This window comes from Cuculus canorus, chromosome 4, assembly GCF_017976375.1.
Source record: "Cuculus canorus isolate bCucCan1 chromosome 4, bCucCan1.pri, whole genome shotgun sequence".
NCBI lineage: Eukaryota > Metazoa > Chordata > Aves > Cuculiformes > Cuculidae > Cuculus > Cuculus canorus.
Window position 1 is genome coordinate 20364561 of NC_071404.1, and position 13836 is coordinate 20378396.

Genomic DNA, 13836 nt, shown 5'->3' on the forward strand with positions numbered 1-13836 from the left:
TATTCATATTACTCTGCCATAACATAGACTACAGCTCATACTTTGTGATTTTTATGTTTTTGTGTGCTTGGTTCTAGTGTCTGCAACTCTGGGACTCTGCAACTCCCTATTTTTAATTTTCATGCTTAAACAGTTTGGTTATAACCTATCTGTTGAACAATACTTCCTGCAGGTGACAGCTCTGCATGCAGGGATATAACATTCCATAGCTTTTTATTTGAAATATTATTTTAACCGTGTTAATGTTATATTCAACAGGACAATTGGCTGTTCTAGTCTCAGAGGAGAGTGCTTGTTATCATGTTCTTCTGATAAATGTTTAAACACATACCTATCAAGTTACAGCTCAGCATTTCTTACTACAAGGGATTCCTGGCTGTGCAAGTGAGATTACCCATTTTCTAACTGCTTTCACAAACAATGCAACTCTGGCCAATGATGGTAATAATCCAAAACCAATACATATTTGTCGGCAGTGCAAAGAAACAAATCTGTGTCAGCCTTAGACTATGGTCTTAAAATTTCTGGAATTGTCCTCCCAGATTTTTGATCCAACTATTGTTGATTTTTTTTAAAAAAACCATCTGTTTACATTAATATTTTTAATCTATTTAGGTCCGTTCACCCCTGCATAGCACTGTCTGACCTATCATCTGGATTTTTCTGTTTCGAGGTATGCTATAGAGCTGATGGTAACACTTTTTGTTTCAAGGATTTAGGAACAATCATTGCATTCTACCTCAACAAAACTCCAACAAGAGTATTACAGGGATGTTGTATATGTTATATAAAGCCAGAAGTATTAAAGGCTGGTGTTACTTTGGGAAAGTCTCACTACATTGTGGCTTCTGCAGTGACTGGCCATCTTTTCTTAAAGGCTGAAAACATGCCTGTGAATGCTGGTGTACAGGAAAGGCTGCACTGAGCCAGACTACAACTCAAACTAGTCGGCAGCCCCCGATGACGGTGGCCAGCAGCATACGAGTAAGGAGAAACGGCAAGAACAGGACAAATACACCATCAAACATTTCTGAGAATGCTCTCAAAGCCTTCTGCAGTCAACAGCCTATTTCCTAAGACAACCATAGAGCTTGCATTCTCCACATTTTATTTTATCAAAGACCATTGGAACCATATTCACAACATAATCTGATACGATCTCATATAGCTGGCAGCGCATCGTCTTTGTGCAGCATACACTCTCCAGGCTACTATTTAATTTCCCATACCAGCAACCTTCTGTGGAATGGCTTTTTTTCTTATAGGCATAGCTTGGGTGAAAGCGCACTGCTTGGCACTGTGTATGCCCCGAGTCTGCACGTAATCATTCAGTTTCTTGCATAGTCATAGAGTTTACATTTCATAGTCTTTTCTTTATCATGCTTATTTTTGCCCAGATAGTGCATGTTTCTATGGGTTGAAGACTGTCTTATACCATGATCTACTGTGGCAGTCAGATTTCTTTTCAAAACATGCAGCTAGGCTGATGACATGTTCTGCTAGCTTCTTCAAGAGACTATTTCTCTATGGTTTGTCTCTCTGATGGATGGAAGTAGAGGCCTTGGAAGCAAATTTACAAGGTGTGCTCCTATGCCAAGCTCTGCCTTTTTTTTCTTATAGACACAGATAAAGACAAATAGACAATAGCTCTGGATCTTGATACTTCAGGGGAATTGCTGACTCTGAATCACATATCTTCAAGGGCCATGCATCCTCTCACTCATCACTTTCGATTAGTTCTGCAGCTACTCCTACGTCTGCTTTTAACACCATGTGCAAATAATCAAGAACAGAAAAATAAAATTCAGGAAGATATATTGCATCTCACAATACTCTACTTTTTAAGTACAGTTATGCAATCTGCCATCTCCAGACATCTCTAGTGCTGATCCCTATCAACAACATTAACCATTAGTTAACACATTGGTATTCCTATGCAAAAAAACAGGAAAAGCATCTGAGTTCTGTTGTTCAGAAATCAGCAGATTATTTTTTTAAACTTACAGTAGTCAGGAAGAAAAAAATCATGTAACCTATGTGTGCCTCGATTCCCCATTCTGCTGAACATGAATTGCAAAACTGAGCTCTACTTGAAAGGTAAATTATAAGTTTATTTAAGTAATTAATGCAGAGTAATTTATTTATATTAATATAAAATAGAGAAATTGGGTGCCAGCACTACATAATCTACATTGTTATTAACATTATTTTTCTATTCTCTTGTTAATTGTTGTGCTTATTCAGATAACACCATGAGCAGAACACCACCTCTGTCACACCTGTCAGTATATAAATGCATATCAAAAAGAATCCAAGCCTTTCCAGAGCTGTTTCTCACAGTCTGTTGGAGCAAGGAGTAAAGAACGATGTTGCTTGGTCCTCTCTGTCACCAGCTCCTCCTGGTCTGAATGACAGGCTTTCCCACAAAATTTCTTTCCTCCTTCATTAGAGGGCTTCTGCCCTTACCACAGCTTTTGGTATATTTTACTGTTACTGTGATTATCTAACAGACCAGTTCTTAACGGTCCTGTGACCCAGTTATTGTGGTAAGATGTCCACACATTTATTTACCAAGGGAACATCCCTGAGAAGTCGATCTGCAGAATGCAAACATTTCTTTTGAATAAAACCTGGCGTGGGTGCAGTTAGAGACAGTTAAGGCAAAAGTAAACTCCCTCTGTTCTGTATTCTGATATGGAAGAGTTTAGGGAAAGAGAGTGATACACAGGAGAGTGCTATGATAAATTATCTTTAAGTTTGCACTCTTACTCTGCATGCTGCATAGTCCTCAGGAGCATAAGTTAATGTTCCAGTAAGATGAAAAAGAGATAGAGTTTTGGGAGCTGGTGCCACCTATATACACACTGAATATCAATGTCATTTATTTCACTTGACATGCTTACACAAATATGTTAAACTTCAAGAAAATTAGCTTTTCATCTTACTCTAGAAAGCTGAGTTTAAGCTTTGGAAAGAAACCACAGAGCAATTCTTTATTTGTTAGAAAGCTAGTTGCTTTCTAAAATAAGGTTCTTCTGAGAATAGATGCATTGATCAAAGTTGTTTTGATCAGGGGACCAAAGGCTTTGTTTCTGGCATGGGTTTTCTGTTTATGCTTGTTCTTATGTTTTTTCTTAGCTTGTTTTTCCATCCTCCTTTTCCTTCTCCTCCCTCCCACATAGGTTTCGGAGGGTTTGAATGCTGACAGAAGATAGCAGATACTCCCCACCTCTTTCTTTTGAACCTGAGCATCAGGACAAGCCTAGAGATGCTGTGTCAGTGCTGCTCAGCCTGGTTCTTCAGGCAACACCAAGGGCTCACTCTTCAGAGCCCACTCGCTTCCGCCTTCTTCACGCCAGGAGAATTTGCCAGAACAATTGCTAAAAGTAGCAGTGAGGATTTGCAATATGGTACTTAAGCCTCAAGCTTGGACCAGTCTTTTAAGAGGAAGTTGGATCAGGTTCTTAATTCTCTTGGAACTGGACTGTGGTTTCCAGTCTGATTGAACACAGTCCACAAAAGCCAGCAAATGACGGGTGCCTTGCATTCTTCACTAACCTTGGTAATGTGACTTACAAATGAAGCCCCAGCAGCCTTAGTCTCAGTCCCCTGAGCCATCTTATCCCCATCGAGTTGGCATTTTTTAATGTAAGCACTTTTGTTCTCCGAAGCAGCTGAGATGCAAGATTGAATAGGCACTTTACAACCAGCTTTCAAAGAACTGGAAAAATCTCCGGCAGTCAAGATAATCCTCCTCTCTCTCCCCCTCACACAAACACTTTGTATGAAAGTAACTTCTGCAATTAGTCACCTAAATCCTCTAATCCCACCTGTCGTGCTTTGAATCCTGACAGATGGTTCGGTCAGTGCGGTCTGTGCCTGCAGCCCCACCTCACAACAACGCCACTCTCCCCGGCAGCAGCGTGAGGGGAGCCGCAGGCAGCAGGATGAACCCCACTCTTCCGGCTGCCGGGGATGCCATGCACAGTGCGGGTTGCAGCGAGGGGGAATTTCTGTACAGGTACAGCGTGTGAAGGTCTCAGAGAGCTGCTGTCTGGCCCCACAGGCTGCAGCAAAGGAAAAGCTCTGCTTTGCATCAATGTGCAATTTGGTCCCCGATGGAAACTTTGTCCCTAGCTCTCATTGCCCAGGACAGAAATAGGATCAAAAGCCAGTGTTGGGGGCAGTTGTTAGTTGGCTGTGGTTTGTCACAGCTGGCATCAGGAAGTGCAATGGTCCAGAAAATCAAAGCAGGCCTTTCCGGGACATGATGGAGGGCTGTTGATCAGGTCTGCCTTCAGACACGAAGTGGTTAATACAAAGTGTTCATAATTAGACTTCGTATTAGCTGTCAATTAAGGTGAACGAGGAGTGTTCATACGCCTCTCAGTGCTATTATTTCAGCCTTGCTGGCTGGCAGACTCCACAAGACAGCAATGCATCCTTGTCATAGGGACCAGCTGTCCCTGCTTAGGTGAAACAGTCCCTTTTTTGTCATTCTGTCCCATTAAAATAATTCATCAACTCTGATGCATTTTAGTAGGGGCTAATGATGCGACCCTCTTTTCCCTTCAAGTATCGGTATTGGTTACTCCTACATATTGTTGTCTGTATTACATGGTAAAATAGTTTGCAACTTTTCCTTAATTCTTGAAAACTGAGAGTAAAACAGCTAAAAAAAATCCACAATAAACAACAAGCATGTTTCTAACAGCCCCTTTCTGGGGGTGGTAAATCACCATTGGATTATTTTATCTCTCCAAGTACATTGCAGTTAATTGCTTTTTGGGCAGATGTCTATCACCACCCCCCACTGGATGGAATCGAAACAACCCAGTCATATAGCACAGCCCCTATGTTGTGAGCACCCTGCCTCCATTCTTTTGGACAGCAGGTAGAGAGGCAAAAATGAAGGTTAGGAATCAGTAACTTTTTAAAAAATCCTGTTGAGTTGAATATCTCATGCTGAAAATACTTTAAGATATAGAATAAACTATATAGGTAATTTGTGGAAGGGCATACAATGACATCAGACCAGATCATATGAAAAATTACACAAAATTTTCAGATCACTGAAATATTTTTTCTTAGAAATGAGTGAGCTGTACCACTTCATGGCCATTCCTCCTGGCATGTCCCAGATTATGTGCATTACACCAGACTGTACTGTCACAAGGTATGTGTATCCCTGGACTCTCAGACCAGTATGAAAGCAGCAACTTCATCAGGTGTTTGGAGTCACCCCTGTTCCATAGGCAGAGCCATTACCAGTTGCTATCTACGGTGTCAGCCTTGGATGCCCCTAGATGTGGCTCACGTCTTACTCTGAAACTGAGACCCAAATTTCGACATCTGTGCTCTGCAGTGGTGGAGGCAAGACTGCTGGAGACCATTTGAACTGGTCCTGTGTCGTACCTTCTCTCTGCTATTTCAGTAACCTTCATCCTCCTGTATGATGTGTTCTATACTGCTGAAGTTTTAGCACTTTGAAAATGAAGCCCACAAAGAATCTACGTCTTTAAGTGTCATTAAATGCATGTAAGTGTGGTCTTTAACTACTTTTGAAAAAAATCAAAGCCAGCATGCGTTAGCCATCCTCATTATAACAGCTTCCTATCCCTAATATAGAGACTAATGAGATGAAAGTCAATGAAATCAGTATTAAGATGTGTCACAGACATTTAGACCGAGGAGAGATTTACATCTCTTCTCTTACAAGCCCCTCCTTTCCTCACTTGGAAAGCGCCTTTCTCGTATATGAGGACCTGAAAGATACAGCCTGTAGGACATTTCCATTAGATTAGGAGTTTCAAGCAGATACACATTAAAAAAGGAATCAGAACAGCTTCCTCAGCCTACCCAGCATCAATCTCCTTTGGACAAGTACCACAGCTTTCCATGGCATTCCTGTTGATAAAAGGGGAGCATACATCAAGGGACACAAGACTTGCAGAGACTGATTTTCCTTTAACTGAATACCAAGCTTTCACTCAAACCATCTTTTCTCATAAGGCACCACTTCCTCGCCTCTAGCGGAGAGGATAGCGAATGGGACAGACATGGCTGAGTTTCCAGCTGATTTCCTCACATCCCATATGTTTCTCAGCAAGAAGGAAGAACTGGCTCATTATTCAGAAAATTGAAAGATGCTCAGATTCATCAGTCAGTTCTTCATGAAAGGCTTTATCATCTCTGCTGCTAAAGGAGTTCAGCCTTAGTGTGATTCTTCTCTCCCTTTCAAGAGGTTCTCTTTAATTCCTTTACAGTCAAAGGAGTGAGTTCAGTCAGCATGATAACAATAAGATAATAGATTTACACCTGTGAGAGGACTCTGAAATTTACCTTTCACATGACCTCTTGCGCTGTACCCTTATGTAAGTCCAATGCTAAGAAACTTCGGTGTGAAACTGTGACTAAGATGCTGGCTCAGAGAACAAGAGCTTGGATTTCACTTTGTAAATAAATGTTCAGTGAGGCTCGTATCAAACTAAAATCATGGCTGAAATATCTCAAGTTATACCAAAACATTAGTAGTACACAAAAGCAGCTGAAAATTGAGATGGACTTGTGAAGGTAATCACACATGTACAGGGTAAGGTAAGAAATTTTTCCTGGCATAATTATTTTCTGTTTATCTCCAAACCTTTTCTTCTTGGAAATTAAATGTATAGTTATCTAAACACAGACACATGCAAACATAGTTATTTTTATTTGTTCTTTTCCACAACAGGTGATAATGATGAGAATGAAGCATTTTTCTGCACATTACATAGTCAAGATCCTAAAGGAATTTCCAAGTCCTACATTTCTACTAGAGACACTGACCTTGATCCTACTAAAGCAAGAGAACCTTGCTTATAGTCCTTATGGATAAGAGAGCCGGGATTTTGCTTGATGATATTCAACTGATACACAGCCTTGGCTATTCTGATTTTTTAATTTCTTTTTTTATTTATTTATAGGGAAAGCAATACCGTTGGAGGTTTTCTATGATTTTAGCAAAATGCCATGGAGTCTTTAACTTCCACCTGGACAGCCACCAGAGACAAACAGAAAGGACCTTGGGTTTAATGTCTCATCTAAAGGATATTATAATGTGTCGGCCTCATTATTCACAGCAGAAAAGGCCTTTGTCATGGTCAGATGGCTTTAATGTGTTTCGTATGCTACATAAATTCAAACTTGATGGCTCATTTATTTGTTGGATTGCAGCGTTATTCAACCTAAATGAAGCCTTGGTATTTACCAATAATTTGGGCTCTGGCTGTTGTTTACTTAAGCAAGCACCGTCCACTGTCTTCTCTGTTGTCTGTATTAAGTTTGGACTCTCCTAATTCAAGGAATATTATAGAGGGGGCCAAAAAATTGCAGAGAAAATAACTTTTCATTTGTGGACAATTATTTATCCAAGCCTTGAGAGATTAGTATTCCAATATTGCAATTTCTGACATCAATTTTCTCAGGGTCAGAACCAACTTCTCTGTCTTCATCTGAGCCTCAGAGTACCCCCATGAGGAAGTGAGTCATCGTTATCAACATTTTGAAGAAGGGCAAATTGGAGGTAGGATGAGGTTAGACGGCTTATTCCATGTCAAGAGACAGACACTGACTAAAATGCATCCAGAATCCAAATCTGCCTTCACTCTTAGGCCCATATATCCTGTTGTGATGTGACAATATTCTTTAATGAAGCTACATACAGCAATCATCAAACTGCGTAGTCACATCATAGTAGAAGTGTTCAGGACACAAAGACTCTCTTTTATTGTCTGAAAAATAAGACTAAATGGCTATAACAAAAAGTGTGTAGCTATGGAATTACATAGCACGTATCCTCTGTTCTTCTTCATAGAGAGGCTTACCATCTGATGTAATGTATTTTGAAATCTGTATTTCATAGTGGAATTCTAGCCAAACGCCCCTAAAGCTCTTTTTAAAATCCCCACGCCGCTGGATATTGTGAGAGCAATCTTAAAATTCAAAATTATCTATTAAATCAAAAACAAAACTAAGAATCCTACTGTGCCATCTTAGATCTAGTCAGAAATATGAGTAAATATCCATAACAAAGGCAAAAGATACTCATCCTTCCTGCAGAAACATACAACTGGATTTTAATAAATTGAATAACCACATGAACTCAAACTGATGAATAGATTCAGTGTGGAGCAGGATCTGTATGACTCATTCACAGTTAGGAAATACATAAATATAGGATAAATACCAAGTGTTCATTCTTACCACTAATTACATTTAAGATTATATGCATGGTCTTTAAATTTTCCCTTTCCCTGTGGATACAAGTGGGGAATGACTTTAAAACTTAATGAAAAAACACGTTTCTGGCACTGAATCCGGGTATTCTTGGGCCAGTTCTCCCAGTCGGGTTCCTAGTCTGAAACAGCTGCTGTTTGCTGGATCTCCAGCCAGTCAATAATTCGCCACTCTACCAAATAACTTTTAAAGCGATTTATTAAGTGATTAGGAGTCTGCTCAGACAAACCAAGTGGGCTTTATTATCACAGCGGTGGTAATTCAGCCCTGTAGCAGAAGGAAAGGTGTACCTGAAAGCACAAACCAAAGTCCTCATTCAGTACCTTTCACTTTCCTCTTGGAATTTCAGTCCACATTAGCTGTGACTTACAAATCTGTTTTTTCTGTTCCCTCTCAGGGCAGGGCAATGCCAGCATCCATCCTTGCAGGTGTTCTGAGTCTGCCTGGGGTGAAGTTAATCTTCTCCATAGCAGCCCCAAGAGTGCTGTGGTTTGGATTTGTGACCAAAACAGAGTTGACAGTGCAGAAATGCTTTAGCTATTGCTGATTGGTGCTTACATTTTGTCAAGGCCCTTCCCAATTCCCACATGGCCCTTCCAGTGAGTAGAGTGGGGTGGGCAAGAGGTTGGGAGGGGACGAAACTGGGACATCTGGCCAAAGTGATATCCCATACCATACGATGTCCTACTCAGCAGTAAACCTGGGGCAGCAGATTTTCCAAAGCTGCTGTTACTTGGTGACTGCTGGGCACTGGTCTGCTGGTGGCAAGCGGTTACTTTTTCATCACGTTTCCTTTTCATCCCCCACTCTCCCTCCACTCTCTTTATCTCAACCCACAAATCTGAGAAAATTTTACTTGTCCAATTCTCTCCCTGTCCTGCTTGGGGAGGGCAAGTGGCTGAGTGGGTCTGAGCTGCCCGCCTGCGTTAACCCCGCACAGCAGGGTACAGGTCATTATGCTAAATGATTGAAGCTTCAGGAAATTTCTTGACTCTCCTCTTAAGCGAGGAGGCTGTAAAATGACTTCCTCAGTAGCTCTTGGATGATCATCACTGTGATAAAATGGGGGCTTTAAGGTCAGGGGCTTTTTAGCATGGACGTTCTCTGATCTCTTGGTTTAGGTTCATTAGGTTGATTTAGCCCCTCACTCACTCACAAAGGCACCAACATATTGACATTAAGATGACTCGGTTATAAGGTCACCATAATCTCACACCTTAGGAGCAGCAAGTTCGCGTAAGGGCCTCGCAGCACGTAGGGGCAGGCATGGATAAAAAGCTACAACAAGTATTAGGCATCTTCCACTATATTTAAAACTAACATCGAAGCACGTATCACATATAATGATTTTATTTTGTTGCCAATAATGTGTGCCAGCAGTGGAAAAAGATTCTGAAGTTGATGAGAGATTGGGGTATTTGGCATTTAATGCTGGACGAGATATTTTCTGCTATGACCACTACACTTTTTTTCCAGTGAAACCATTATACGTCGTTTGCAATGATGCAGCTTTACACATCACAAACATGACCCATCCATGGTGTGGTTAAAGAACTGGACCTTGCTGAGGTGCAGCTCTGTCTCTGCTACAGGATCAGACATTTCGTAATGAGCACAGCAGAGCTTCCAGGGGAATTACTCAGGCTCACTCCTGTTAACAAAATTTGGTAATCCTCTAATAAAAACACCCAGGCTGTATCTGGCTTCTATCACATACTACGTAACCTTATAATCCTCAGTTTTAATAACATCTGCAGGTTTTGAGAATAAAGTCTTGCAAGTAGCAAAACAGATGACAACTACTGGGAGGGAAGCTGGGAGGATGAAGGTGGAAGTTATGTTTGTAACAAAAGAAATGGACAAAGAAAACAGATTTTTATCTTTGGTTTTGTTTTTTTTTTTACCTGCACATATTAGAACAATTTCTGATACATTTGAAGGACTGCTTTCCCTTCAACAAGGCCAGAGGGAAATTTATTTGTGGTTTTATTCTTTATTTTGCAAGCATCCTAATGCTGAGAGTAGGAACAACATCCAGTCCAAGGATTTCTCCGTGTGCCCTGAAAAACAGCTGGTTATCCTATTTAACTGGAACTGAAAGACTCCACATTCATAAGAGTGCCCAGCAGGGGCCTTATTTTCTACAAATGTGTGCAAACTTCATGCGGGAAATCTGCACCAGCACACCTCATTATATCTAATGGAATACTATTAAGAACCCCATGCCCTCCGAGCTGAAAACCTTTCAGTAAGCAGGTGGCATTCTTCATCTTGCTTATTAATGAATACATTGGAGCTTGTAAAAACATAGTCTTTTCATGTCTGTGGCCTCCTGTCTATTCTCTGTTTTTCTAAACCCAAACACCCGGTTTCAGAAGTGCTCGAATCCTCTGTGGTGCTAGGTTGGAACTAATGGGATTCACCTGGTCTAAAATCAGAGTTCACGCTGCATCTCTGTGGAATCCTAAAACCTGACACAGTTTGGGGAAACTTTGTTCCACCGCACAGTTAAAAAGGGGGAAAAAAAAATAAAGCAAATGAAAATACAAACAATACAGAGAGCATATTCAGATGGGAGTGACCATTACTCTTTGCTGTCCCCCAGGATGGACCCTGGCTTTAATTTTTTGCTTAGCTGGGGATTAATCTTCCAAGGAGAGGAATTCAGGTGAAAATATTTACCTCAGATAGAAACTTCAGAATGTGCAAAATATTTATGTTAAAATTCTTAAAAGGCGAGTCATTTAGAAATTAAAATGGTTTTGATTTTTTCCAAAAATGGTTCACCCATACTGCGGCGCATTTGACAGTTCAAGAAAACAGTCTTAATGACTTACACTAAAATGTCAAAATCATTTTAAACAAGGTAAAAAAGCTCTTGTGTTTCTAATCCCCAAACATCTGATCTCCAAAACCATTCTCCACAGGGGAACTTAAATACATGTACAGGCTTACCAAAGCTGCATGGAACCTAAGAGAGGTTAAGGTCGGCTGAGGGTCCTGGAATCTCTGAAACTTCAGAATGTAAATAGGATTTAGGATCCCATGTTTTCACTGAGACAACAGAAGTGGATATAATTAACACACACTGTTAAACTTCATTAGTCTCCCAGGGCTTTAGTTATGCTTACTAAAATCAACCCACTAGAATAAATACGGCTAAAGAGGTGGGGAGCCTTGTTACCATGAAAACAATTTTTACTCTACAGAAAAATGCTTGCGGTTTTGTTTTCTTTTTTTTTTTCCTTTTCTGCTGTTCTGGGAGATAAAGATACAATTATCTTACCAAAACTGCTTTGAAAATTACTCAAAGGTTCAGACCCTAAGCCACTCCACACAATTTTCCAAGGAGATGGGTATCCAACAGTAAGCCATACTTTTTAATTTCCTTTTTTTCTTTTTTTTTTAACAGTAACACACCCTCTGTGTTGAAATACCTGCTTTGAGAAGGTCTCTGGGAACTCAGCCTGCTCTCTTGCACCCTGCAGCAGTTACGGATGAGGAACATCCTCAGGAGCTTCCTGGATGCTGCCGAGGACCTTGTGCAGAAGCACAAGGATGGTGCTTTCCATAGCTGCTTCCATACCTGCCTCTACATGTAATGTTTGCAGTTGGGCTCTTACCAGAGCAGGAACTGCTGCCTGCTAGCACAGCCAGGTGGGCTTTTCTCTTCATAAAACATGATTGCCCTCAGCTTCTGCTGAGCTCCAGCTTGCACTCGAGCAAAGCAAAACCTTCAGTGCCTGCAGGTGTCAGCAAGAATTTAAGTCCTAATGCTTCATGTCTGTGATATGGGAGTGCCAAGTTGTAAAGAAAACCTCGTAATTTTTCACTTTATCTAGTAACTAGACATGCACATATGATTCTACATTAAAATACAAGCTCAGTATTGGGCATAGCTTGCGTGGTTTGGCGAGTTGTGCCTTACTCTATCAGCAATTTTAATGAAGGTGGTGGGGAACGTGGACAAACTGGAGACTGTTACAAACAGCTGTTGCTTGCAAGAAGTATGAGGGTCAGAAACCGGAACCTTTGGAAATGTACTTTGTCTAGATAGCATGAACTAACTTCATTTTTGCTTCCATAGCTGATGTAACATTAAAATACAATGGGTCTCATTGACTGTTTTGGCAAAGGGAAACAGCAATGTGGGGATATGGACATAAAAGGTGGTTTCTTATTAGGTTTTGGGTGCCTAAGGTTTCACACTCCATTTAGTGTCAGGCAGCACTTGAAAGAAACTTTGCCTCTCCAAGGCAATAATGGTACTGCAGATACACTGAGGTGGGACCAGTAAATGATTTTGGTCCCTATGAAGCCTCACGATTCATGCAGGATTGGTGAGTCTCAATCTAGGAATCACAGACACAGATAAACCACTAAAAGAGGCAAACCTTTTGCATTCACCTGAAAGCCTCTAAGGAAAATAAATAAAAGACATCAGGAACTTCTTGTTTTCTTTCTATGAGAGAATAAAAAGGCTTGCATATAGAGAGAGAGTTGATGTTTATCTTAACTTCACCTGATTTACTGAATATCTTAACGACTGTCTCATATGACATTCTTACACACAAGCCACAGGGAAAAAAACCCTAAACAATCTTGATCTATAAATCAGATACAGAGATGATGGGAAATCTGCATCCAGTCTGGTAACCAGTCTGTTCCCAATGGGGAGGACAACCTGCCTCAGGTGCAGAAGTTTGTCTGTTATTTGCCTTTATTCAGTCTTTCTCTTAATGGCTTGGATGGCTGAACAAAAAATAAACTGATTAAATTCACAGCTGACACCAAGCTGGAAGGGCTGTTAATACACTGTGGGGAAGGATTAGAATTGAAAATGTTCATGACAAGCTGGAGAAACAATAAAGGATGGGAAAAATAATAAAAGGAGGTAACTCAATTAAGACAAAGGTAAAATCCCAGGAATAGTTGAACCAAAGAAATATAAAATGGAAACAATTGCATAGACGGCAGTTCTGCTGGTATAAATGAGGCAAAGATCATACGATGATTTAGACAGTAATACAGTCTGTAAGACAAATGCAGTAGTAGGCCCTGCTGGTCAGTCCATGCGCTGAGATGTCTGTACCCTTCTCTTCCAGAATGAGTCACAGGAAAAGGTGATCTACTCAGCATAGGAGCCTACAAAATTTAAGAGGAAAGCTGAAAAGAATTTGGACTACTTAGCCAAAAGAGGGAAAGGTCATTGGTACCGAGTTAAACTCTGAAGATTGTACAAGGCTGTTGCAAAAAACCAGAATAATCTGTCCTTCATGTCTGCAGTGGATACAACCGAAACAGTGGGTTCAGCCTGCAGCAAGAACCAAGAAATATCTATGAGAGAATAGATAATCAAGCCATTGGTGAGGGTAGATTCTTCATCAACAGTAAGTGTTAAGAACAGGATAGACAAGCTTAAGTCATGATTCACGTTGGTATGGCTGTGTACGGTGTCTCTAAACTGCTTTCAGACCTTAGTACAAATACAAAACAAGGGGTCATGAGTGAACACACCACCACTTCCTTAGCAATCTTTAAAACAAGTTGTATTTCTTTGTA